The following is a 22,960-nucleotide window of genomic DNA, read 5'->3' on the forward strand; positions in this document are numbered from 1 at the left end:
CTCCGGTGCTTTTACCGACTTGCCAATACGATCAAATACGATCAAAGCCAGAATCTTTTTTTTAATTATTTCAGGCTTCCCAGCCTAGAGGTGAGATGTGAGGTCTTATTGATCCCATATCTCACTGTAAAGAGGACCTGTCATGCCATATTCCTATTACAAGGGATGTTTACATTCCTTGTAATAGGAAGAAAAGTGATCAAAAAATTTATTTTTGGGGAAAAAAATGTCAAACTAAAATAAATAAAGTAAAATGAACAATAAAAAAAAAATGTTTTTTTAAAGCGCCCCTGTCCCCATGTGCTCGCATGCAGAAGCGAACGCATACGTAAGTCCCGCCCACATATGAAAACGGTGTTAAAACCACACATTTGAGGTATCGCTGCGAAACGTTAGAGTGAGAGCAATAATTCTAGCCCTAGACCTCCTCTGTAACTCAAAACATGTAACCAGTAAAAAAAATTTAACCGTCGCCTATGTGTATTTTTAAGTAGCGACGTTTGGCACCATTCCACGAGCGTGTGCAATTTTGAAGAGTGACATGTTAGGTATCTATTTACTCGGCGTAACTTCATCTTTCACATTATGCAAAAATTGGGCTAACTTTACTGGGTTTTTTTTTTTATGCACAAAACTGTTTTTTTTCCAAAAAAAAGCATTCAAAAAATTGCTGCGCAAATACTGTGCGAGATAAAAAGTTGCAATGACCACCATTGTATTCTCCAGGGTGTTTGCTAAAAAAACATATATAATTTTTTGGGATTCTATGTAATTTTCCAGCAAATAAATGATGATTTTTACATGTAGGAGAAAAATGTCAGAATTGGCCTGGGTGCTCCAGAACGCCTGATGGCGCTCCCTGCATGTTGGGCCTCTGTATGTGGCCACGCTGTGTAAAAGTCTCACAAATGTGGTTTTGCCATACTCGGGAGTAATATCAAAATGTGTTTTGGGGTGTAATTTGTGGTATGCATATGCTGTGTGTGAGAAATAAACTGATAATATGAAAATTTTGTGAAAAAAATAAAAAAAGTAAAAAAAATCTTGATTTTTCAAAGAATTGTGGGAAAAAATGACAACTTCAAAAAAACTCACCATGCCTCTTGCTAAATACCTTGGAATGTCTTCTTTCCAAAAAGGGGTCATTTGGGGGGTATTTGTACTTTTCTGACATGTTAGGGTCTCAAGAATTGAAATAGGCCGTCAGTACTTCAGGTGTGATCAATTTTCAGATATTGGCACCATAGCTTGTGGACTCTATAACTTTCACAAAGACCAAATAATATCCACCAATTTGTACTTATTTTTACCAAAGATATGTAGTAGTATAAATTTTGGCCAAAATTTATGAAGAAAAATTACTAATCTGCTAAATTTTATAACAGAAACAAAGAAAAATTCATTTTTTTACAGAATTTTCGGTCTTTTTTCTTTATAGCACAAAAAATAAAAAAACGAGCGGTGATTAAATACCACCAAAAGAAAGCTCAGTTTGTGTGAAAAAAAGGACAAAAATGTCATTTAGGTCCAGTGTTGCATGACTGAGTAATTGTCATTCAAAATGTGAGAGCATTGAAAGCTGAAAATTGGTCTGGCTATTAAGAGTGTTTAAGTGCCCAGTGGTCAAGTGGTTAAATATGAGATCTGGGGTCTTTTCTTTTTGATGGGGTCAAAAAGTTTACCTAAAAATGAAAAAGTAGTGCAAGAGACATTATTTACCTTCAGTAAGATATGTTCCTTGTGCTGCTGCATCCTCCTTTTCTGAAATCTTCCTCCTTTGATGCACCCCCCTGCTCATGTAATCATTTGGTGCATTAGAATAGAATAGAATATAACTAGAACTAAGAGAACTGTCATTTGTACTCATCGAGAATGCCTGATTATGCCCACCCTTTCTGCCCAGCTCCTCCATTCATAGAAGCTATTAGTACAGCTTCTATGAATGAAAAGAGATCTATGAATGGAGGGGGAGATCCTTTCAATCATCTGCTCATCCTCCATTCATAGATCGTGTTTCATTCATAGAAGCTATAGTACCGGCTTCTATGACTTGAGCAGCTGGGGAAAAAAGAGCTGGCTTTATTGATGAGTGCCTGTTACAGCCCCTTAGTTCTGTTACCCCCTGCCACACCAGAAGATTACAGTGATTGGGGTGCGGGAGAATCGGAGGAAGAAGATTTCAGCGAAAGAAGGACACAGTAGCACAAGGGACATCTCACTGAAGGTAAGTAATGACCCTTGTGCTGATTTTTTGTTGTTGTTGTTTCAGGTAAACTTTGGCTTTAAGACTATGGGGGTTATTTACGAAAGGCAAATCCACTTTGCACTGAAAGTACACTTGGAAGTGTAGTTGCTCTAAATCTAAGGGGTAGATCTGAAATGAGGGGAAGCTCTGATGATTTTATCATCCAATCATGTGTAAGCTAAAATGCTGTTTTTTATTTTCCTTGCATGTCCCCCTCAGATATACAGTGACTTTACGTCCAAGTGCACTTGCAGTGCAAAGTGGATTTTCCTTTAGTAAATAACCCCCTATGACTCAATAAACCCAATGTTCTCTAATACAACTTTGTTATTACTGCATCCTTGGCAGAAGCAGCAGTACCAGAAAACATTTAAAGCTTAGTAGACACGACACGACTAATGGTATAAAAGTCTGTAAAAATATAGGCACCACTGATAAAACAGCTCCCATACAGGAAGGGAGAGTTTATGGTTAATACTAAATATATGGTTTACATTTTGTCAACTGATCCTGCTCAGTAATTCTGAGGTTTCTTTAAATTTTGGATAGTTCAATCTATAGAAGCAGTAATGATGGGAAGCAGTGCGGCGCCCCCTGGTGTTCTGACACTATATTATTATTATTATTATTCACGATTTATATAGCGCCAGCAGTTTACGCAGCGCTTTACAATGTATAGGGGGACAACACAATTACAATACAATACAAAAGGTACAGGAGGGCCCTGCTCGTAGAGCTTACATTCTAAAGGGAGGGGGAGGTGGTACAAAAGGTAATAGCTGCAGAGAATGATTTGATGGGGGTGGCTCGGGGACAGTTAGGTGGGTGTGGGATAGGCTATATGGTTAGTTGCAGGTATAATTTTTCGCTGGTAAACTTTTTTTTTCCTTTTTTTTGCATAAAGATTTTATTAAAAGTTTTAAAGAACAATACAGAGTATTATAGTCAAAAAGGAAAAACAGTTCCAGTTGCAGCACATCATGCCTTAGTAAACAGATCACAAAAAATGATGAAGATTACAAAGCATACATAGTAATCAGTATTCATATAGTGAAGAATGTAGTAGTCTCTCCATTAACATTGTAACCAATATTATTCTCCAGGTTGGTAGTCTACTCAGCTAGAAACTCATCAGGGCCAACCAAAAATGCAAGAACTACTTGTATTCTTAATCGTTCAGGCAGTTACTGATGGTATAAGGGTTTGAGCTGTCCAAACCACACTACCTCTATATACTAGAACTTAGGTAAAGGGGAAAAAGAAGAGAAGAAAAAAGAAAGAGGAAGGGGGGAGGAACTGCATACAAAAGAGAGCAGACAGAGAGGGGGTGGGATAACCACCAGCTACCCCCTCCATCTACTGCTAGATAGAATATACGTCTTACAAGATCCAGCATGTTTACCAGAAGTAACATCAGGAAGAACAATGTACCATGTACATTGTACAATGTACCATGATAATAGATCAATCGTTGTTTTGAATCAAATCCTGACACATCTCAGAATTTATATAAGTGATCCAAGGCTTCCATATAGCCGAGAAGCTAGAGATTCTATCTTGTGAGGTGTATATCAGTTCCTCCATTGCCGCTATACGGTTGATACGTAATGCCCATTCTTTGATTGATGGAGGCAATGAAGACCTCCAATGTACCCATACACACAGACTAGCAGCGTTAATCATATGCATAGCTACCGATTTATAATATCTCTTTTTGGGTATTTTAGAGAGATGAAAGAAGTACTGTGCTGGCGAAAACACAAGTGAGAGCAAAAGAGATGGCCATCGTCACTTAATGTACCATACGCCAATACGAGTGAAGTAGTGGACACATCCACCAAATGTGGAGAAAAGCACCTATTTCCTTATCACATCTCCAACAATGATCTAGCACGGTCGGAAAAATCTTGTGAAGCAGCTCCGGTGTTTTATACAATTATGTTTTAAGTTTATACCCATTCTCCTGCGTGTTCACGTTCAGGAACCCCTTGTGGATAAACAGGTGAATGCGGTCCCAGCTAGTTTCCTCTATTTCCGTGTATAATAAGGATTCCCAGAATGCATGATCCGAGCGTAACAAAGTGTACGATTCCCCAAACATGGAGGCGTATAACTCTGAGATCACATGACTCTGGGGCAATGAGCTAGAGTGATTCAAAAACCGTAGGTGCTTTCGTGTAACTTTCTCTGTTTGCTGGATCATCTAGTAAATGTTTTAGTTGGATATAGGACCACAAAGGGAAAGATTTAGTGTTGGATAAGGCTGAAAGCTCTTTCTGCTGGACAAACTTGCCCCTGCGAAAGAAATGTCTTGCTTGCATCTCTGCATATGCCCATTCCTTTGGGAGGTACACTACCGTTCAAAAGTTTGGGGTCACCCAAACAATTTTGTGTTTTCCATGAAAAGTCACACCTATTCACCACCATACGTTGTGAAATGAATAGAAAATAGAGTCAAGACATTGACAAGGTTAGAAATAATGATTTGTATTTGAAATAACATTGTTTTTACATCAAACTTTGCTTTCGTCAAAGAATCCTCCTTTTGCAGCAATTAGAGCATTGCACACCTTTGGCATTCTAGCTGTTAATTTATTGAGGTAAGCTGGAGAAATTGCACCCCACGCTTCTAGAAGCAGCTCCCACAAGTTGGATTGGTTGGATGGGCACTTCTGGCGTACCATACGGTCAAGCTGCTCCCACAACAGCTCAATGGGGTTCAGATCTGGTGACTGTGCTGGCCACTCCATTACCGATAGAATACCAGCTGCCTGCTTCTGCTGTAAATAGTTCTTGCACAATTTGGAGGTGTGTTTAGGGTCATTGTCCTGTTGTAGGATGAAATTGGCTCCAATCAAGCGCTGTCCACTGGGTATGGCATGGCGTTGCAAAATGGAGTGATAGCCTTCCTTATTCATTTATTTAATGAAGATGCCAGTTGGGGACCTGTGAGGCGTCTGTTTCTCAAACTAGAGACTCTAATGTGCTTATCTTCTTGCTTAGTTGTGCAACGCGGCCTCCCACTTCTTTTTCAACTCTGGTTAGAGCCTGTTTGTGCTGTCCTCTGAAGGGAGTAGTACACACCGTTGTAGGAAATCTTCAATTTCTTTGCAATTTCTCGCATGGAATAGCCTTCATTTCTAAGAACAAGAATAGACTGTCGAGTTTCAGATGAAAGTTCTCTTTTTCTGGCCATTTTGAGCGTTTAATTGACCCCACAAATGTGATGCTCCAGAAACTCAATCTGCTCACAGGAAGGTCAGTTTTGTAGCTTCTGGAAGGAGCTAGACTGTTTTTAGATGTGTGAACATGATTGCACAAGGGTTTGCTAATCATCAATTAGCCTTCTGAGCCAATGAGCAAACACATTGTACCATTAGAACACTGGAGTGATAGTTGCTGGAAATGGGCCTCTATACACCTATGTAGATATTGCACCAAAAACTAGACATTTGCAGTTAGAATAGTCATTTACCACATTAGCAATGTATAGAGTATATTTGTTTAAAGTTAGGACTAGTTTAAAGTTAGCTTCATTGAAAAGTACAGTGCTTTTCCTTCAAAAATAAGGACATTTCAATGTGACCCCAAACTTTTGAACGGTAGTGTAGGTTTTAGCCAAACCTGGAGGAAAGTCTGCATTACTCTAATAAGAGTAATCGAGCATGCCATGGCTGAAAGCGTGTGGGCTTTACAGACCCTGTCAAAGGCATGAAGAGTCGCCACAAAAAGTGGCTGTGTGTGAAGGCCCTACACATCTTCTTGTAGGCCACAAAAAAGGAGGGCGGTATGCAGATCAGAATAGTCTGTAGTTTGTACAATAGCCCTTCCAAACCAAGAAAGGTCTTATTGGAGAGCTTTTATTTCCGATAAAAAGTTTTTATCATACAACTCTTCTAGCTTACCAGGGAGTTGGATATCCAGATAGGTGATGGTATCTACTTTCCACTTAAAAGGAAACATTTCCTGGTATTGTTGTACTAGGTTGGCCGTTAAAGTGATATTCAGTGCAAATGATTTTGAGTAGTTAATTTTTAAATTTGAAATACGTTTAAATTGCTCTAGAATTGGCATAAGGTTGGGTAGCCATGTCAGCGGTGATGAAATAAAAATAAAGATATCATCCACAAAGGCAGCAATCTTATACTCCCTTTGGTGGACTTCAATACCTTTTATATTCGGGTTAACCCGGATGCAACGTAGAAGAGGTTCCAATGTAAGGATATAAAGCAGAGGTGAAAGAGGACAACACTGTCTAGTTCCATTATGGATGGGGAAGGCATCCGACAAGTGGCCATTGACTTTGACTCTAGGTCTTGGATTGACATAAAGGGACCCAATGAAGGCACGCATACAGCTTCCCAATCCAAGAGCCACCCAACCCGCATCCATATAGTCCCAGGCCACTCGATCGAATGCCTTCTCTGCATCCATTGGCAGAAAAAAGCCTTACCGACGGGTAGATGTGAGCCAGCGATGTAAGTTGTGGGCTTTAATGGTGCTGTCTCTGGCCTCCCTGCCAAGGACAAAGCCTGCCTGATTCAGGCCCACACAGGTGGGTACATGGTAGGCTAAGCAGGTCTCCAGAATCTCAGAGAATAGCTTTACGTCCACATTCAGAAGCAAAATCGGCCAATAAATGGCTACATTGTTGGGGTCTTTAACCTCCTTAGGGATCACCAAGATATAGGCCTCTAACAAGGTTCCAGAAGTGCAAGGGGTAGTGGATATCGTGTTACAGGCTTTAAGGAAACATGGAGCCAGGAGGTCAGCAAAGCATTTATAATATTTTGCTGAGAAGCCATCCAGCCCCAGGCTCTTGCCAGGCTTCGTCGCCTTCAGGGCTTCTTCACATTCCTCTGAGGACAAAGGGGCTTCCAAAGCAGTCTAGTCACTTGTAGATAAAGCGCTAGCGCTTTATTTGTTAAGAAAGCCTCGTATCAGTTCCGAATAAGCCCCATTTTCTGCAGGATTATATTCATTTGCGTTAAGATTAGATAGTTTGCTGTAAAAGCAGAGGAACTGTTGATCAATGTCCTCATTTTTGGAGTGGGTCGTTTCAGACCCATCAATCACATGATGGACTGTGGAGGCGAGGGTGCCTTGCTCATAGAACAATTTTTGTGATAGTACGTGACGTCTCCTTGCCCTTTAAAAGAGTTCCTCTAACAAAAGTGATCGTGTATCTGCTAATTCTTTTGCTACTTGATTAGCTAGGGAACATTTATGCTGAGCTTCCAGCTTAGTTATCTTGTCCGAAAGGGTCAACACTAAAGCTTGGTATTCTTTTTTTTATAGCAAGCAGGTGTTCCCGTACCACCCACTTATGTGCCGCCCATTGATTCACGGGAGATACATCTGGCATGTCATTATGGTGGAAGTAATCGTTGAGAGTCTGATAGTTTGCACATCTCCAGGATCAGCCAGAAGGGAAGCATCTAATCTCCACAGTTTAGTAGACATCTCCCTCTGAGGAGATGGTAAGGTTAATATAATCGGGTGATGGTCAGCGAGCACCATATTTTCAATGGTAGCATCATAAAGGCAGGACAGGTCTGCCTGATGTGTAAAGAGATAGTCCAGTCTCGAATAGTGATTATGCGGAGATGGAAAATGGGTATAATCCTTTTCTTGAAGAGTGCGCCAGGTGTCATGTAAAGTGAGACAAGCTAATTGAAGTTTCACTTGACGCAGGGCAGAGAATGGGAATGAGGAGGTACCAGTGGAGGTATCCAAAAGTGGATCTAGAGCCATATTAAAGTCCCCCCCCCCAGGATTAACAGGCCTGTCTGAAAGGAAGCACGTTTCTAAAGAGTATCTTTTATAAAGGTTACTCGTTTGGAGTTGGGACAATATAAATTTACCAGTGTCACTGGTCTATCTTTCCAGGTTCCTTTCAAAAAGAGAAATTTGCCTTCAGGGTCTAGCATTTGGTCAGTAAGTTGAAACATAAATGACTTAGCCATCAAAATGGAAGCCCCCTTAGTTTTAGAGTCAGCACAGGGCGCATGATAGACTTCAGGAAAGCATCTATCCGTTAAAGGGGAATAGAGCCTAGTTTGAAATGGGTCTCTTGTAGAAAGACAATTTGGGCTTTGTGATAGTGTGCTTCAGCCAAAACACTGCTACGCTTTTCCGAAACATTGAGGCCTTTAGCATTTAAGGAGAACACCTTGAGGGATAGAGGAGCTGAGGAATGCACCTTTTCAGACATGGTTGAACACTGGTTGAACACTGTTATTGCGTGCAGATGCCACTCGTAAGTTGTAGATGGAGAGGGTCTGTGTTGGAGGGAGAGGGAGGGGTGGAAAGATTAAGTAGAAGGGTCAAAGAAGGAGAGTTAGGAAATACACCTAGCCTATGTATGCCCAGAAGGTTCTTTCAAAGATTTTCAAAGATTGAAAAATAAACGTTACCCATATGAGATGTGCACCCTAAACATGGGCAACGTGTGAGATATACCAGAGGTGGGTTCAGTCGTTCTGGCCTTCCTAATTGGGAAAACTATGGGATAGTGGGATAAGGAAAAAACTGATCTGGTTAATTTCAAAGGGGAACCTGCCTCCTTGAGGTGGGGAAGAAGTCTAACACCAAGGTAAAAATACACACCCTACCACCCAGAGACTTCTGAACCCAAGTTCACATATTATAAATATATAAAGATAAACTCTACCCATACGCACCAGTGAGTAACAGATGGGGCCCACCCAAAGTAGTTAAGTACAGGCTCCATCTGAAACCTTCCCTGCTGCAAGCCCAGGGCTCAAAGAAGTAAAAAAAAAGCATGTGTCAAATCATCAAAACAATAAGTGCTACCACTGGTTTGTGCAGTGCGCTGTTTGATAGGGCCACTGCTACCATGAGCACATCCAACTGGAGTAAGTCCAGGGAACAGAAACCCCTGCACCCAGCACAGTACCATTGTGTGCACCCTGAACCCAAATAGATAGAAAGACTATGCCACTAGAATATAGTAATAGAACATACATTAAATAAATCAAACATGAGAAAAAGCAACACCCAGTCTAGGAGCCCCCACTTAGCATACTGTACTGCATAAGGTAAAGGGCCACATCCAAAAATAAAAAATAAAAAAAGAGATAGGTGTTTGAGTAAGCTGATGACTAGATAACTGAGACCTGCACCCCCTGAGCTCCCAACACCCAGACCAGGCCAGTCATAGGCCTAAGATCTGAGATATGGAGACCCCAGAGGGGCATGACCCTAACGGCAACTGAGAACAGATCCCAGTATTATAGCACAAGATGGGTTAATGCCAGGGTACAATCTATAGCATTGCAATAGGACACTCAAGTCTCTCAGGCTCAATGAAAAACCCCTGAGACCCGACAAATGGGAGAAAGAAAAAAACAAAAAACAAACATAGTAACATATCAAAACACCAAAACCAAAGGTACCCATACTGTGTTAGCTACCGAGTACTTAGTATACTCTACTTATCGCCTGAATGATCTGTGAATCTTTTATAGTAGAAAGCAGGGGAAAAAGTAGGACTTCTGTTTGTGTATTCACACAGCCCATGTCCAGTATCTTCCAGGTGTCTCAGAGTGACAAGTTGGTGAGAACACGCATTACCCATACGTTCAACTGTGGCTTCGGTCATTGCACTCTCCTTTGGAACATAACTGGAGCATTACATATGACAAGCAGAGCTTGAAAGCCCTAACAAAGGAAGTGCACCTCTGCTCTTTGTTGGCACAAAACCCCCCAAAGAGTACACCTGTCAGCTCACCGGATGCCAGGCTCGGGAGGGTTAACTGAGATCCCAAGCACAAGATGATGCGAGCCACAAAGCATTGTAGGGAAAAGTTTAGGTGTAGCATTCACAGCCTTGTAACCATGGTGTAAAAGCTGACCATAGGCTAAAAGTCAATAATAGCATAATAACCATAAACAATAATTATAGATTCCCAGGAATCAGGGGGAAAGATGTAGAAGGAGCACAAGTCAGCTCACTAAGCTGTCAGTTGTATAGTCAATGATCTGTTCTGTGGCGGACAGATGATGGAGAAACTCAAGGGCTGTCATCAGTTTCCATGTCTCCATGAATTCTTGACGAAGAGGTGGTTGAGGGTCTATGAAACCTTTGTCTGCTTCTTTTCGACTGAGTAGTCGCATAAGGCTGAGTAGGGATCCAGGGATCTGGTTGCAGGAATGCACAATACTAGTCCGGCACATCGACTACTGGGATGCCCAGCTTGTCATAAAAAGGCTGTGCGATTACCAGCAGTAGGCAGAAGGGGAATTTCCACAGGTAGGTAATGCGTCTGTGACGGAGCACACAAAGAAGTGCACATAGGTCTGTCCTGTGCTGGAGGGTAATGGTCAAAAGATCCTGAAATAGTTGAATGCATGCACCCTCGTGTTCCAAGTGGTCATGGTTGCGTGCTAGTATGTCCTCCTTCTGGGTAAAGTTGACCAGATAGCACATAGCACCTCTGGGTGGATCAGTGTCCCTACCCCTCGGTTGGAGCGCTCTGTGGCACCTTTCCATTTCAACAGGGGCATCAGGTGGTCTACCCAGCAAGGTGGTATTATCTAGAGGTGCCTGGGGAGTCAGCGGTGGTGGCATATATAACTCATCACACTCTGGTCCGAGGCTTCAGATGCAGCCTGTGGATCAGTGTGCTGAGTGTGGAACATCACCGATATATTCCGGCTTAGCTATGTAGATGGGTCCTGCTGGGCCCGGGTGGCTAACGTGCTTCTCCTGTTCATCTTCATGCAGTATGATTGAGTTTGTCCCGCTGATGAGAGGCAAAACAGAAGCTCTAGGTGGCCAAACTCTCTGTCTAATCTGCCATCTTCCTCCGGTGCGAGGCCACGCCCCCTTTGCTGGTAAATTTAATAAATTGGGAATTAGTTTTTTGAGGACCCTTAAGCCTATGTGTTTCTTCTTCTAGCTGGGCCCATTTGTTCCTCCTGCTGTCACCAAATTACCATCCACTTTGCCACTTTCCTTGGGGCCCCACTGCAATCATTAGAACCAAGACATCTTTATTTTTCTGTTCTCTGTTTATGTGAATCTGTCTGTGTTACAGGACTGGGTAAGCAGGTGAGTTTTGTTACAGATATTTATATTTTAACTCTGTAATAATGAAGTTGGCTCTCTTAACTGATTATATCTGTTTCTACAGTTCAATCTACATTAGCAATACTTCCCCCTGAACAAGCCCTTGAGGGGGTGAAACATTGGGGAAACAACTTTGTCAGTTTCACTATGAAAAGATAACAAAGAGATCCTTTTGCTGTAAAATCTTTTTTTAATTGATGCTTTTTAAAGAGATGGCCCACCTAAAAAAATATATTAAAAGCCAGCAGCTACAAATACTGCAGCTGCTGACTTTTAATAAATGGACACTTACCTGTCCCAGGGTCCAGCGATGTCGGCAGCCAAAGCCGATCAATCGCTCGGCTCTCAGCAGCTGCCGCCATCCTCATTGAGGGAATCAGGAAGTGAAGAGTTGTGGCTTCACTTCCCGGTTCCCTACTGCGCATGCGTGAGTCACGCTGCGTGTCCTAACTGGTCCCCGCTATCTCCTGTGACCTGTGTGTGTCCCAGCAGACAGCGAGGGGGGATGGGAAGAAGCGTAGACTCCTGTGGGAGTCTATGCCTGGACGTGGGTGCAAATACCTGTCTTAGACAGATATCTGCACCCCCCTCCACCCTGAAAGGTGCCAAATGTGACACCGGAAAAGCGGAGGTTACATTTTTGTGTGAACCTCCGCTTTAAGATTGTATATCAATAAAAGTGTGATTTCTTTACATATATGCTCCTTTTTGAACTAGTTATTGCACTTTCAAAAAATTCCACAACTTTTAAATAAGTGCCTATTCAATATAATTAATCTATTATCCACAAACACTTGTTTCATAGCTTCTAGCAGCTTTATTTAAAAAGATAGTATAGAAGTCAATTAAACAATTATTTTTACCAGCTTAAGTGCAGTCGTTCTAATAAAAGCTGACTTCTAATTGGACATTATGGACTTCCCTTTTATTGAATGTAACACATTAGTCTTCTGTTTAAAAAGACAGAAAGTAATTAACAATTATTTGTCACTGTTCCGGCTACTGCACATCAATAAAAGGTACATTTCAAACCATTCCTAAGGGCTATGGTACAACGCTGGCTTGTTAAAAAAAAGACAGTGTTATTCCCATTATGATGTACCCTGAGATTTTTTTGGATAGAAATCTCCTGCAGAAAAAAATGCAACTCTTTTTGACAAGATAATGAAATCTCATCTCTCCTCTCACTTCCTCTCAAAGTGTGCTCATAAACCTGACTGCCCCAGGTTTTCTGTCTCCGGTCTCAAGAAGGCAATGAGCAATTCCATGTAACTAACAGCCATGAAAGTCTTGGAGATCAGTTTATATATTAGGTTTCTGCACTCTACAGACTGACACAAGAAATGAACTCAGTATTAAAAGCAAACTGGAATAGAAAATTCAAGTATAATCTGAACTGCAAAACAGATACTGTAATATAGGAAAACAGTAAGCCCTTGTACACACGGTCGGAAATTCCGACGGATTGTGTCCTATCGGACCGTTTTGTCGGATATTCCGACTGTGTGTGGTCTCCATCGGACTGTTTCCGTCTGAATATCTGACGGACCAAATTTTCCAACTTGCCGGTAAAATTTTCCGACAAAATGCTCCTATCGGACATACTCCGATCATGTGTAGCCTACTCCGATGGACAAAGTGCCACGCATGCTCAGATCAAATTCCTAGACCAAAGCTATTGGCTACTAGCCTGAATGTAGTCCCGTCGTAACAAAATAACGTCATCACGTTATGTACAATCGGATTTTCCGACAACTTAGTCCGACCATGTGTATGCAACATCACTTCCGGACCTCTTCCGGAATTAATCCGTCGGAATAACTCAGACGGATTTGGTTTTTGGAAATGTGCACAAGGGCTAACACTTTCTCTCTTTTGCATAAGCATGAATTGCCATCGCAATAGCTATTTCATTGCATTGCATGATACATTCAGAGGCAATCAATTCTTCGATACAGGCTGGGAAAATTCTACAAGGTTAAAGTGGGGTGCCCCTTAAAAAAAAAAAATTTAAAGTCAGCAGCTACAAATACTGCAGTTGCTGACTTTTAATAATCCGACACTTACCTGCCCAGGGTCCAGTGATGCGGGGGAACGAAACTCCGCTCATCCCCCCTCTTCTCGGCGGCTCCGGCATTCCTACTGTGGGCACCCGGCTGTGGCTTCACAGCCGGGCACCCACTGCACATGCTCGAGCGGCGTCGCGCGCCGTGGTACGCCGCGCAGTCATCTTGGACCTGTCACTTGTCCCAGATGACTGACTGCACAGAGGGGAAGTGACGTCGGGTGCCCGGGCACTGAAGGAGGCAGACTACAAGGGATCCCCTAGCAACAGGCATTTAGAGGTGAGTTAAAAAAAATTCTAATTTTTTTTTTGGGGGGGGAAATTTTACTCATATTTTTTTTTTTTGGAAACACCACTGTATATGCAGTAAAGCATGCTTGTTATACTCACTGTGGAGCAAACCAATGAAAAGCAAGGCGCTAACACATATGTGATAATTGCATATGAAGGATAAAAAACAATTCAAATATACTTGAAAGTCCAAAGGTGAAAAAAAAATGATGTTAATTATAAGACATTTTCCTAAATCTTGCTGGAGAAAGCTCCAATCACCGTGCTCCTGGTCTTAAAGGTACCTCAGATACTCCTCATATAAGTGCTCCACCACAAAGTGTACAAAATGCACGCTTACCAACAGCACCTATGATATGCGCCTTTGGTGTCATAGGGTACAACCCCCCTTTTGCACGTTGTTTTCACAATGATCCACCTTAAGAATGGTACATGGGAAACTACCACCAGCTGATCTCCTCAAACATCAATAACTGAGACCCAGAGAGAGATAATAATCCAGGACAGTGTTATATAGTATTATTAACAGTCAAAACAAATATAAAAATATAAATTTACCACTCACATTTAACCACTTGGCACTTAAACCCCCCCTCCTGCCCAGACCAATTTTCAGCTTTCGGTGCTCTCACAATTTGAATGACAATTACTCAGTCATGCAACACTGTACCCAAATGAATTTTTTGTCCTTTTTTTCCCCACAAATAGAGCTTTCTTTTGGTGGTATTTGATGACCTCTGGGTTTTTTATTTTTGCACTATAAATTAAAAAAGACCGAAAATTTTGATTAAAAAAAACGCATTTTCTTTGTTTCTGTGATAAAATTTTGCGAATTATTAATTTTTCGCATCGAGTTTCTATGGGGTGCTCAGTCAAGTCTGGCTCATTACTTATTCACTGGCCCATATATACCTTTCATACATTCAAAATTTATTGAGTACTATGTAACTATTAATGTGTATGTGTTAAAGCAGCTCTTTTGCATATGTTGTACCAATGTCTGCTAATATGAAATACCTTGTATTATATTCATCAATGTTTACTATCTCTCATGTGCTGCCAAGCTGACATATATGTATCCATTATGTTTATACCATGTGTGCATGTATATATATGAAAACACTTTTTTACTATGGTTACAAATAAAAAATGTTTGCTAAATACTCTACCTCCACAAGCCTATTGCCTCATTTAAAGTCCCACATTCCCTTCTTATGTACCGGTACTTGAACCCGGGATGGAGGTACATTTTTTGTGCCTCATTTAAAGTCCCAAACGCCCTCCTCTTGACATTATAAATTTTTCTTCATAGATTTTGGCCACAATTTATACTGCTTCATATCTTTGGTAAAAATAACCCAAATTAGTGGATATTGTTTGGTCTTTGTGAAAGTTAAAGAGTCTACAACTGTGGTGCAAATCATAAAATATTGATTGCATCTGATGTACTGGTGGCCGATCTCATTTCTTGTGACCCGAACAAGCCAGGAAAGTACAAATACCCCAAAATGACCACTTTTTTGAAAGTAGACATTCCAAGGTATTTTGTAAGAGGCATGGTGAGCTTTTTGATGTTGTCATTTTTTCCCACAATTCTTTGCAAGATGAAGATTTTTTTTTCCACAAAATTGTCATTGTAATAGGTTATTTCTCTCACATGGCATGTGTATACCACAAATGACAACCCAAAATAAATTCTGCTACTCATCCTGCGTATTACGATACCACATGTGTGGGACTTTTCCACAGCCTGGCCACATAGAGAGGGCCAACATTCAGGGAGCACCATCACGTGTTCTAGGAGCATAAATTACACATCTAACTTGTTGACTACCTATTACACTTTTGAAGGCCCTGGAGCACCAGGACAATGACACGTGACACTGATGTGGCACTGATGACAGATGGCACTGATACGTGGCACTGATGACACATGACACTGATGTGGCACTGATGAAAGATGCCACTAATACGTGGCACTGATGACACGTGACACTAATGACAGATGGCACTAATATGTGGCACTGATGACAGATGGCACTTATACGTGGCACTGATGACACGTGGCACTGATGACAGATGACACTAATATGTGGCATTGATGACAGATGGCACTAATACGTGGCACTGATGACACGTGACACTGATGACAGATGGCACTGATACGTGGCATTGATGACACGTGACAATGATAACAGATGGTACGTGACACTGACAGGTGGCACTGATGGCAGATGGCACTATGTGGCCCTGATGACAGATGGTAATAATATGTGGCACTGATGACACGTGACACTGATATGGCACTGATGACAGATGGCACTTATACGTGGCACTGATGACAGATGGCACTTATACATGGCACTGGGGACAGATGGCACTGAGAGGTGGCACTTTGGACAAATGCTACTGACAGGTGGCACTGGGGACAGGTGGCACTGATAACAGGTGGCACTGGGGACAGGTGGCACTGGGGACAGGTGGCAGTGGAGACAGGTGGCAGTGGTGACAGGTGGCAGTGGGGACAGATGGCACTAACAGATACTGTGGGCACTGTATTTTCTTTTTTTTTTTTAACACTCACAGGCTGCAGAGGTTCATCTCTCCCTCCTCACACGCTGTCTCTGTGTGAGGAGAGAGATCCGGCAATGAGAGATGATCTCATATGTTTACATATGAGATTATCTCCCATTGGACACACGGATCGTGCTGTAAACGGCCGCTGTGATTGGCCATTTACAGCGATCTGTGACTAGCTGTGTCCAAGGGACGCGGCCAGCACAGAACGTCCCCGATGCTCGCTCGTGGGAGCGCGCATTGCGGAAGTAAACAGGAGAAAAAAATGAAAAAAATATTTACTTTATTTAGTTTATTTAGTATATTTCCTGCTACTACCATAACTTTCCATCAAAGAAGAACCCAAATTAAATTCTCCCGCTTCTGACAATCCAGCAATACCACGTATGTATATGTTAGTTGTTATTTGTACCCATAGTACAGCCCAAAAACAATAGTGCCCCTTTTGTTTTGATCTTACCTTAAACCACAGCCCAACTGTTTCATTTTACTGCCCCCCCCAGGCCTCCCGAGTGAAAAAGGCCTAAGACTGGAAGTGTTACTAACTGGATAACCAGATGGAAATAAAAAATAAACCAAAAAGAATACACATGCAGCCACCCCTTTAAGGATTAGTAAACTGCAATATATTACATTGTCGTATTTGGTACTTAATACCACTTTAATGTGAGACCAAACCTAGGTTCAGAGAGGAGGTTCTAGGTCCGGGCATAGCAGTCTTCAGCATATAGAGTGAAAGCAAGGCTAAAGTCTATGATCACAAGGATATTACAGGATCCAGTGCCCTCATTGTAAAAGAAGTCCAGTGCATTTCAAATTCAATGCCAAGTGATATGTACAATAGTGAATGTATCTAGAAATACAGCAATGAAGGCAGAGATAGAGGAAAGAGAATTTCCTTTGATTTATGTGTCGTGTCTCCTGCATTTCTCTAAGGCACAATCCTGAGCTGTCAATACTTCTTTCCTGTAACACTTGCTGACAGGACAGGAAGAAAGGCTTCAATTCTTGGTATGTAAGTTGAGCAGAGTGCCTTTATCATCCATTGTTCCACAACATTACATGACAAGGGCAGGGGAGGCAGCAGACAATGGAATGAAATGCAATGCCAAAGAAATAAACATATGCATTTAATCCTCCCTTTTGTAGGCCGGAATCTGAAAAGATTACCAATGCGCTGTGTTAAATAACATATTTGCTATGTTCCAAGAAACTGTTAAAGCTTATTTATATAATCTCCTTTTCTGAAAAGCTGATTCGATATTACAGTTTATATTTGACTGTGTGAACAATGTTCATATACATATACAATGCAGCCAGGCTGCCAGTTAACCCTTTTGTTTCAGGAGAAAGGTAGTGGCTGCTGTCCATGGTGCTGAACTTTCTCTAATAAGGTTTAGGCTGCACAGTGCCCACCTGGATCAGTTATGCACTAGAAATATGAATGAAACAGATCTAAATTATTATTATTACAGGTACTTACAGTATCTCGCAAAATTGAGTACACCCCTCACATTTCTGTAAATATTATATTATTATTTTTCATGTGACAACACTGAAGAAATTACACTTTGCTACAATGTAAAGTAGTGAGTGTACAGCTTGTATAACAGTGTAAATTTGCTGTCCCCTCAAAATAACACCACAAACAGCCATTAATGTCTAAACTGATGGGAACAAAAGCCAGTACACCCCTAAGTGAAAATGTTCAAATTGGGCCCAATTGGCCATTTTCCCTCACCGGTGTCATGTGACTCGTTAGTGTTACAAGGTTTCAGGTGTGAATGAGGAACAGGTGTGTTAAATTTGGTGTTATTGCTCTCATTCTCTAATACTGGTCACTGGACGTTCAACATGGCACCTCATGGCAAATAACTCTCTGAGGAACTGAAAAACATTTATTTTGCTCTACATAAAGATGGCCTAGGCTACAAGAAGATTGCCAAGACCCTGAAACTGAACTGCAGCATGGTGGCCAAGGCCATACAGCGATTTAACAGGACAGGTTCCACTCAGAACAGTCCTCGCCATGGTCGACCAAAGTGGTTGAGTACACGTACTAAGCATCATATCCACAGGTTGTCTTTGGCAAATAGACATATGAGTATTGCCAGTGTTGCTGCAGAGGCTGAAGGAGTGGGGGGTCAGCCTGTCAGTGCTCAGACCATACACCGCACACTGCATCAAATTGGTCTGCATGGCTGTCGTCCCAGAAGGAAGCCTCTTCTAAAGATGATGCACAAGAAAGCCCGCAAACAGTTTTCTGAAGACAAACAGACTAAGGACATGGATTACTGGAACCATGTCCTGTGGTCTGATGAGACCAAGATAAACTTATTTGGTTCAGATGGTGTCAAGCATGTGTGGCAGCAACCAGGTCAAGAGTACAAAGATAAGTGTTTCTGGCCTACAGTCAAGCATAGTGGTGGGAGTGTCATGGTCTGTGGCTGCCCCAGTGCTGCCAGCACTGGGGAGCTACAGTTCATTGAGGGAACCATGAATGCCAAAATGTACTGTGACATATTGAAGCAGAGCATGATCCCCTCCCTTGAGAGACTGGGCCACAGGGCAATATTCCAACATGACAACGACCCCAAACACACCTCCAAGATGACCACTGCCTTGCTAAAGAAGCTGAGGGTAAAGGTGATGGACTGGCCAAGCATGTCTCCAGACCTAAACCTTACTGAGCATCTGTGGGGAATCCTCAAATGGAAGGTGGAGGAGAGCAAGGTCTCTAACATCCACCAGCTCCATGATGGCATCATGGAGGAGCGGAACAGGACTCCAGTGGCAACCTGTGAAGCTCTGGTGAACTCCATGCCCAGGAGGGTTAAGGCAGTGCTGGAAAATAATGGTGGCCTACACAAAATATTGACACTTTGGGCCCAATTTGGACATTTTCACTTAAGGGTGTACTCATTTCTGTTGCTAGCTGTTTAGACATTAATGGCTGTGTGTTAGTTATTTTGAGGGGACAGCAAATTTACACTGTCATACAAGCTGTACACTCACTACTTTACATTGTAGCAAAGTGTCATTTCTTCAGTGTCACATGAAAAGGTATAATAAAATATTTACAAAAATGTGAGGAGCGTACTCACTTTTGTGAGATACTGTATATAGCACTGTCAATTTACACAGAACTTTACATAAATAGATTGTATATTCACATCAGTACCTACACTCAATGGCGCTTACAATCTAATGTCCCTAACTCACATTCATTCATATATACAGCACACATACTGGGGCCAATGCAGACAGGAGCCAGTTAACATACCAGCATGTGACACAGCCTCTGCAGCTTACAGATGTATTTGCAAATGTGTGTAAACAAAACCCCTGTTTTTAACGTGAACTGTTAGACAGGGCTATTCAGTTGGTTGCAGGCTGGCTGGTAAGTTGAGCTGGGAATTTTCTTTGTTTTTGTTTGGCATGCATTGCTATTAAGGCCAGTTGTAGGTTGAGGCAGTTGGCATTTGTTTGTACTGTTGGTTATTTAGTGAGGGGGGCACACTGGACACCTTCGCTGCCATTCACTTATCTGTGCTGTCCCCCCTCTACATTGTAAAGTACTGCGTAAACTGTTGGCGCTATATAAATTGTGTATAATAATAGTAGTTAATAATTTGCTGGGTGTCCAGTGCACCCCTACGTCTTTAAGGAGGTTTGGGCTCCCTCCAGGCATACCTGCCCTCAATCTATTCATTGTTATATATGTGCTCCTACTATGGAGGCTCTCAAAATTTATAGAGTTAGGACTGCAGATAATACTGGGGTGCTGTGACATGGCCTCTGCAGCTTATACATGTACTTGCAAACTAAACCCCTGTTTCGAACATGAACTGTTAGCCCTTGTACACACGGTCGGAGAATCCGTCGGAATGTGTCCTATCAGACCGTTTTGTCGGATAATCCGACTCTGTGTGGTATGCATCGGTCTGTTTCCGTCTGAATATCCGTCGGACCAAATTTTCCAACATGCTGGAAATATTTTCCGACAAACTGGTCCGATCGGACATACTCCGATCATGTGTAGAGAATTCCGATCGGACAAAGTGCCACGCATGCTCAGATCAAATTCCTACATCAAAGCTATTGGCTATTAGCCTGACCGTAGTCCCATCGTAACGAAATTACGCCATCACGTTCTGAAAGATCGGATTTTCCGACAACTTTGTCCGACTGTGTGTATGCAACAGTTTCGGACAAGATCCATCGGATTTGGTTGTCGGAATCTCCGACCGTGTGTACAAGGGCTTAGACAGGACACGTTGGTTTAGGTTGGGTGGTAAGTTGAGCTGTGATTTTTTCTTTGTTGTTGCTTGACATTAATTTTGGTCCCTGCCCTCAAGAAGCTTACAATCTAAGGTCCCTAACTCTCATTCATGCATAACATACTAAACAGGAGCCAGTTAACCTACCAGCATGTCTTTGGATTGCGGGAGGAAACCCACGCAGGCACAGGGAGATCATGCAAAACTGCAGGTGGGTAGTGCTGTGGTTGGGATTCAAACCAACTATGCTGGTGCTACCAGGCAGAAACACTAACCACTGTGCTACCCTAAATTTCGCAGGACCACGTTGTTGAATGCATACATGACCTGTGTAGATGGGCACTGCTGTGAAATGCTGACTTTTTTCCTTCTAATCTAGAGGTGCTTTTTAAACACCTTTATTCAAACTCAAAACATAGCAGAGCAATGTGTTTGATCTGTTTTGCCTGAAATGAAAGTACATTTGACTACTACCTGCTGCCTCCAAAGAAATATAATGTAAAGCTAAACAGGTCAAACACAGCCTCAGAACAGTCATCCACAAAACACAACTGAAGTAAAAAGGAATCTGCTGACCTGCGATTGATGTGTGTTTCAAATGCAGGAAAACAACATCCACCAATATGAGTCCTAAAGCATTATGAATTATTAAAATAACCAATACATTTATATAGCACCAACATACTGTGTGCGTATATATATATATATATATATATATATATATTATATATATATATTAGTGTTTTACACCCTACATGAAACCTTTAGTATCAATGTAACTGTCAGCAGTAGGGTTGCACTTTGAGAGGGAACTTCAGCAGCTTAGGGTATGGTAACACAAATATTTTGGTATATATATATTTTTTTTTGGGGGGGGGGGGGGGGGTTACAATAGGATATAGATAAATCAGAATGAAAAAGGGAAATATTTTATAGTGTACATATTAACCTTATTCTAGTTTTCGTTTTAAAAGTTGCATTAGAAAAATGACAGCACAAAACTTGCTATGGGTAAGCCACTCAATTTATTCATCTCTAGCATAAGATTGGATGAAATCTTCACCTTTTCCAACTTTTATAAAATACCCTCTATTTCCCAGAACTTTTATACTATAAGCCCTTGTCCACACGGTCGGACATTCCGATGGAAAATGTCCGATCGGACTGTGTTGTCGGATAATCCGACAGTGTGTTGGCTCCATTGGACTTTGTCTGATCATGTGTAGAGAATTCCGATCGGACAAAGTGCCACGCATGCTCAGATCAAATTCCTAGACCAAAGCTATTGGCTACTAGCCTGAACGTAGTCCCGTCGTAACGAAATAACGTCATCACGTTCTGAACGATCGGATTTTCCGACAACTTTGTCCGACCGTGTGTATGCAACACAAGTTTCGGACAAAATCCATCAGACAAAATCCCACGGATTTTGTTGTCGGAATGTCTGACCGTGTGTACAAGGGCTAAGACGTTAGTAGCTAGTAAACGTGACTCAAATCTAGAAAAATCAAAGAAGAAGTCTCACCAAAAAACTAGGGGGCAAAGTGCATGTAGTACTTGTGCCATTACTATAGGTGACATGGTTGCTGAGCTAGCAATTTCCACAGTGCACCCCCTCTCTCACCACTGCTGTTTAACTGCACTGCTCAGTAGGAGATGAACAGCTAATGCGTTTTGGTTGACAGCACTTGTCTCTTGCAATAAGCACTTGCCCCCCCCCCCCCGACCAAAAAAAAAAGGCATGCAGGTGGAGGGGACATGTCAATAAAAAGCCCACAGAGGGCACAGCAGCAACCAGCTAGGAGCAACAGAACTCTGCTTGAGCTTCCTAAAAGTAATGCCCACAAATCAGGTTCCTGGCAGGGGAGAAGCTGATGGGCAATAATGGGAGAGGAACAGAATTGTATTTTTACACTAATCAATAAACCAGCAGTTAAGATGTATTTGTTCAGGGGACTTTTTCTTTAAACCAAGGACATTATGAAAAAAATGCATTAGCAGAGGACACCTTCGGTGAACATCAAAACACTCAATAGAGCCAGAGCTTGGCCCCATCCCCTCCCAAACTTCCTTTTTACTTCTTTAATGATCTAGTCAGCTTCACTGATAGAGAGGATCAAAAGTTAGGAGGGGGTGGGGTCAAACTAGAATTTTATTTAATAAGTCAAGTTTTAAAAATTAGGAGTGCCTTTTATTTGGGCTTCTATATCTTTTCTATATCTTCACATCTTTGTGAATGGCAAAGCAGGAATAGTGGGAGGAGACACAACACTTGGACAGATTTCAGTTACACTAGCTTTGCTAATGTCAGAGATAGCCTGGAAGTAGTGTAGGAGCTGTACTATACAGAGAGGTTGTGACGAGCCAGTTTCATACATGTCCTGCAGCAACACCAGCAAAAAAAAGGG

The 22,960-nt window shown here is 41.8% G+C and overlaps 1 protein-coding gene across 1 annotated transcript in view; it reads right to left on the reverse strand.

Moving 5' to 3' along the window:
* Window positions 1-22,960, reverse strand: part of ABLIM3 (actin binding LIM protein family member 3) — a 419,647-nt gene that overhangs the window by 104,938 nt on the left and 291,749 nt on the right. The window lies entirely within an intron of this gene.

Source organism: Lithobates pipiens, unplaced genomic scaffold (genome assembly GCF_037356315.1).
Source record: "Lithobates pipiens isolate NorthernLeopardFrog02 unplaced genomic scaffold, aLitPip1_a1.2 Scaffold_8, whole genome shotgun sequence".
In the NCBI taxonomy this organism is placed as follows: domain Eukaryota; kingdom Metazoa; phylum Chordata; class Amphibia; order Anura; family Ranidae; genus Lithobates; species Lithobates pipiens.